This window comes from Apium graveolens, chromosome 3 (genome assembly GCF_009905375.1).
Source record: "Apium graveolens cultivar Ventura chromosome 3, ASM990537v1, whole genome shotgun sequence".
Taxonomy (NCBI): domain Eukaryota; kingdom Viridiplantae; phylum Streptophyta; class Magnoliopsida; order Apiales; family Apiaceae; genus Apium; species Apium graveolens.
The window spans coordinates 19,812,757-19,818,756 of NC_133649.1; the positions used below are offsets into that span (position 1 = coordinate 19,812,757).

The 6,000-nt window shown below is 28.6% G+C and overlaps 1 protein-coding gene across 3 annotated transcripts in view; it reads right to left on the minus strand.

Annotated features, from left to right (window-relative positions):
* The window catches only part of LOC141711920 (uncharacterized), a 30,218-nt gene extending 24,663 nt beyond the window's left edge, over positions 1-5,555 (minus strand). For all 3 annotated transcript variants that reach the window (XM_074514634.1, XM_074514635.1, XM_074514633.1), the window contains exons 1-2: positions 5,303-5,555; positions 3,690-3,943 (exon numbers count right to left, since the gene is read on the minus strand). The gene's annotated coding sequence lies outside the window, so the exon portion shown is untranslated. The remainder of the gene's footprint in view (positions 1-3,689; positions 3,944-5,302) is intronic.
* Between the last annotated feature and the right edge of the window lie 445 nt (positions 5,556-6,000).

Sequence of the window (6,000 nt, forward strand, 5' to 3'; positions counted from 1 at the left end):
GTCTATTTCTCATGCATTTGTACTTAATGTTTTTGACATCATCAAATATCTGTTAAACTTGTATATTTTGGTAAATTACAAGTTGGGGGAGATTGTTAGATATATTTGATAATGTCATGGCTAATATGTTTTATGTTTAGCTTTCAGATCTTACGTGAACAGGATAAATCAGTACTTAACTGTTGATCAGTACTTATACTGGAAGTCAGGACTTAAGGATATCAGTACTAATATTATCAGGAGATAATCATCAGAAGATAGATATCAGAACTTAAGTGCTGAAGGACAATCAGATAAGGACAGTAGCTGATTAAAGTAAAGAATATCGTGATAAACATAAGAAGAGATATGCATGAAGAAGGAATTCCGTGAAGAATGGAATACTTGGAAGAAAAGATATCTGATTGATATATTTTAGGAAGCAGAATTATATTCCATATCAATTAGCGATTATCTTGTAACTGTGTAGTATATAAACACAGGCATAGGGTTTACATTATAAGTGTTATCATTATCGAAGTTATTATTTTTTATAACCCTAGCAGTTCTCGTGATATTTGTTCATCACTGAGAGATAACAGTACAGTTCCATACTGTAACAGAGTTTATTGTTTCAATAAAGTTTGTTTTCTGTTACTTAAGTTCTTAAAGTTCGATTTGAGTGTACACACACTGTATTCACCCCCTCTACAGTGTGTGTGTGACCTAACAATTTATTCTCACTCTCCTTTTCTTATTTATTCCTTGGTACTCATTTTTATCATTTCCAATATTTTTTATTCTTTCTCATTCTTTCGAAATTATTAATTAATATCGATAAACATTTCCTAATAACCAACTATGTACTTTAGTTAAACCTAATTTAAGTTAACTGCAGTAAATCTCTATACATTAATATCCTTTGGACCGAAAAAATACATTATAAATATATATTGTTTATTGTAGTTTAACGTATAAATTTATACTTTTAAAAATTAATTAAAAAATATTTATTATGTATCTTAAATACATGAACTTCAAAGATATATAATAAGTCGGGAAGTTTCAGAGATGCTAGATAAAATGGAAATACTTTCGATAAAACAATAAGATAATCAGTGTTGATGAGTTATATGGAAGCGCAAGTTAAAGATTGAACTGTTAATCCAGGCGATCAAGCCATTATCACAAATAATATTGCAAAAATATTTTTAAGTCAGCTTGAATTTTTATTTAATAAGATTATATGTTATTGGATTAATGGGAATTGATATATAAGCTCCAAAATTTACTATTAAAACTTTAATGGACTTTTTTAATGACAAAAATGCCCACACTAGAAATGAAAATCAATGTATTCACTTTGAAAAGATCATGGGTAGATGTATAATTAAAATGCCTAAAAATTAATGGAGCTTAAATAGTAAAAAATATGAGCTTATTTATCAATTCATGGATTTATATACATTTAAAATTTAAGCATTTTTATTCTTACAAAGAGGAAAGTAATAAATGATAGTTTTGAAAAAAGTATAAAATACTTTATGCCTGACTTAATGGCCTCAGGTTAAAACAAAATAATACGATAGTCGATACTATTCATCCCGCCTAAAACAATATAATATTCAACCGGGCTAAAATAAAATTATAAGCAAACTAAATATATTCATTTGGATTTAGTCTGTCTGGTGGGCAGCTGAAACAAAATAATGTATAATAATGGTTTGCCCTAAAAGAAAAAATTAAAAAATATTTTTAAATGTTATTCATCTGAGCTAAAACAAACTTGAAGTCCACCTGATTCGTTGGTATTGGTAGATACAATGTAGGCTTAAATTTGAGGGTAGATATGGTGACTGCCATAATATCCGAAACATTAAAAAGTTGGTAGATTGTAAGTCAGTATGATGTTTGGGCTTATATAGTTACAGACTTACTTTTATGTCTACAATATCCATACTATTTTATTAATGCTAAACTAAAGATAATTCATTGGTCTATATAATAGCGTTTGGCTAAATATAAAATGATATATATTATTATTATGGGTTATGTTAACAACAGCCCTTAAGGCTATGTTTAAGAATTAATATAGCATTGAATGTAACACGAATTTTTGAGTTTCAAGACATTGCATTTATTATGATCTACAACTGCATTCATATTTAGTTCAACTTAGTTTTTATTTGCCTTTTTCGGCATCAAGAGTTTTTTTAGTATAATTTTTTATAAAACAAATTATTAAAAATAAATAACCCTTTTGCAAAAATAAAATTCCTGATAAATTTAATTTATAATTTAACTCTACATGGAAAAAAGAAAATCCATATGGATTTAATAAAATAATCATATTTTTGAAACTAAATTTAAAACATTAAAATTTATTTCATCTATATTTTTATTCTTGAACCTTTTTCAAAAAGAAATAAAAACATTAGCGTGGTATACACTCTTAACTTATTTAACATTTTTCTGAATGTCCATTTATTTGGTGTCAAAAAATATTTACTATATATTATTATAATTATTATTAATTGCTAATTTACATATTTTAACTAATATTTGTATGTCTATTACCTACGTATAGTTTACTTTTTTATTTTTTACTGTTATCGGGATTCGGGACTTTGCTGCTTTTTTTGAATAATTAGGGAGTTTTAATGTGGGAAACAGGAGAGAGAAAGGAAATTAAAGACTTAAACATAACCCTTAAGGCTTTTGTTAGCATTTTCCTATTATTATAGGAAAATTTATACAACTGATCCTCGATAAAACAAAATTAAATGTAAAATATAATTCGACTAGCTAAAATAATATATACTATTAACCGAGATAAAACAAAAAATATGCTATTGATCTGGGTTTAAATTTGGTCTGAATAATGTGCCGCGGGTTAAAATAAACTAATGCATACTATTGATCCATGCTAAAATAAAATTAAAATCAAACTAAAGATATTTCATATAAGACTTTAATATATGGGCTACAACTCGCCTTTTAATTAAAACATAACTATTTTGTAATCACACCTAGAAAAATCAATAAAATTATATCCTAAAATAAGTAATATTGTCATTTTTAAACTAAAATACCTCTTAATTCAAAAATATCACGAACATATACGTGTATTTGCACAATTATAGTCAAATTATATCATTTAAAAACTTTAAATGAAAATTTCATATTTTAAAAACTTCAATTCAAATTAAATTAAAAAAAATCATATAATATAAAAAAATTGTGCATTGCACGGGGGTCTAAGCTAGTATAATATAATACAGGTAATATGTGTACAGTGTATATGTGCATTATCATTTATAAGCATTGGATGTACAATGTTAAATTTGAAAGAGGATGCAATGCATTGATATCTAAATATTGATATTAATTCTTAAGAAGCTAATACTGTTATTAATTATACGAAAACAACCGTAGAACAAAAGTTGTTCGCTAATATCAGACGAAACCAATCGTATATAGTGTTCTATAATGTTCCACATAAAAAATGTAACTTTGAACAGTGACATACCCGGAATATCTTTTATAGGGGTCCAAAGAGTAACTTAAAAACTTTACCTAATCTAAACTTCATGCTCGGACAGATATACAATTGCCTTCATGATTTGACAATAAAATAAAGAAAAGTCCCGACAAAAAGCAAGAGTTTGAACTAATATACTAGAATTTTAAGAGGAGCCAAGGTCACTTACCAGTTTCCAGGCCTTCTGCAGACCCGCAAAAAACATACAGAAATCCAGTATGTCCAGAGACCCAATACCCGTGGCTGTGGGCCTTTCTAGTTCCTCTATATGTTCTCTTGAATGTTTGGACCTCCCTATGCATCCATGCATACAGATAATCTTCTTATAAATATGGCCACAAGTGGAAGATGGTTGAAAAGGCTGACCGAACTGAACTACGCCCATGTCTAGATTTCATCATTCTCTCCCAAAAAATCTATTACCTGTCAAGGCACTAATAAGTCAGGAAAATGATAGGCTAGACATCGTACTATATACTATAGACATTAAGCACTCATTATGGGAAGAAGGATAACAAATCTTGTCATTCAAATTCATAATTCAAGTATGACTGTTATTAGTCTATTAATCAGGGACGATGCTAAACCACAATTTCTGGGGGCCAATTTACACCAAGGATAAGATATATTTCACATATATTAAAATATAAAACAAAATGTAGCCCTCTACGTTCTTCTACTGAGTCACAAAACTTGGTAATAATAGTTTTGGCTATTTCCGAGTCCTGAAATAGTGAGCTAACCTGACTTGAGAAGGTGAAAGGCACAAATCCGGTCACCCTAATACATGTTTATTAATAGTAATATATATATATATATATATATATATATAATATTCATAAATCGCTATTTTGGGTCTAAACTTGGCTTAAGAAAAAAACCAAAACCCAAACCAAAAAAATCAGACTATTGGTTTTTTAATCAGGTCACCAATTTAAAATTTAGGAAACTTACTTAAGTAGTTTGGTTTTTGACAAAATCGAACCGAATAAAGCAAAACTGCACCAATCTGTATATGTAGAATTAATTAATAATATAACTACACATTTATACATGAGTAGTGATTATTAATTTATGTTTTAGCAAGCAAATGTCATAATTAGAACATGGAGATGGCCTCTCTTGGCTGAACACACACCTAAGAGCAAGTCCAATGCAATGCTATATGCGGTGTCATTTCTACAATATGAAACCAAATGCTAAAAACTTCAACTCCAAATGGGTTATATACTTGAATGCAAATATGCATACTTGGTTCTAAATTTGGAACCAGAAATGCATTTATGCATCAATGCCACATCATCATGTACATAGTGGTGAACTTTATATAAAATTTAGGAGAGAGAAACAAAAATTAGTTAAATTAGGAATTATTTGGATGCAAAATGAAACTAGCATCAGAGTTGAAATTCTATTTTAGAAACAAAAAAATATTTTTTGGTGCCAAATTATAGCAATAACTATTTTGCATATTGGACTTGCTCTTAACAGGGTCGTAAACTAGAAGTGCTATTTGTTATATTCACCGACTAGTACTAACATTACATCCTTCCAACAACCTAAACAATAGCAAAATATAACAGGTAAATCTAAATACAACAAAATATATATTGTCCGGGACAATTTACATTAACCAGACAAGGTCAGTTAAACATATCACTAGTTCACTACGCACAATCAAACAGAACTACTACTTGTTATTTAGTTGCTCCTATTATTCATAACTACAAATGACAAATTTCATACAACATAAGAATATATAAAACATTCATATATACATACCTGTAAAAACAGCCGTCGGGAAGCATTGACATCTTGTTAAGTTGAACTTTGTCCCATAAGCTTATGTTAATAGAGTAACACGTGTGATTCATTGGGGGCATGGCATATACATACAATTGAAAGAAATTAATTCCTCAACAATGTTTTGTCTCAATCCCCCTCTCGTTTTAATAGGGCAATGAGTGTGTACATTCATTTAATAGTCGATAAATTTTCGATAATCCATATAGGGGTCATTTGGGATGAGTTTGGAATCGCGCTAACATGGTATGAGACTGAGGTATGTATTATGTGGCGTCCCAATTTATCATTGACTCAACTTTGACGGTAAATTAAATATTAATTTTTCATTATTTTAAAATATTGAAAAATACATATTAAAATAGATTATATGTACTTTCTAAGTTTTATAATTTTTATAATTTTTTTTGATTATATACTATATGAATTTTTTGGTCAAAATTTGGTTAATTTGATCACAAAAAGTCAAAAAGGACATGTTAGATATATTTGTGATGTCATGACTAATCTGATGTGTTTAGTTTCAGAGACTTATCAGGACTTACTGGAAATCAGAACTTACTGAAGTCAGAATTTATATCAGAACTTAAGGCCGTCAGGATTTATATCAGGACTTAAGTGCGGGTACTTCAGATAATGAATGCATCTGATTTCTAGGAGAGGATCTGGACTAAAAC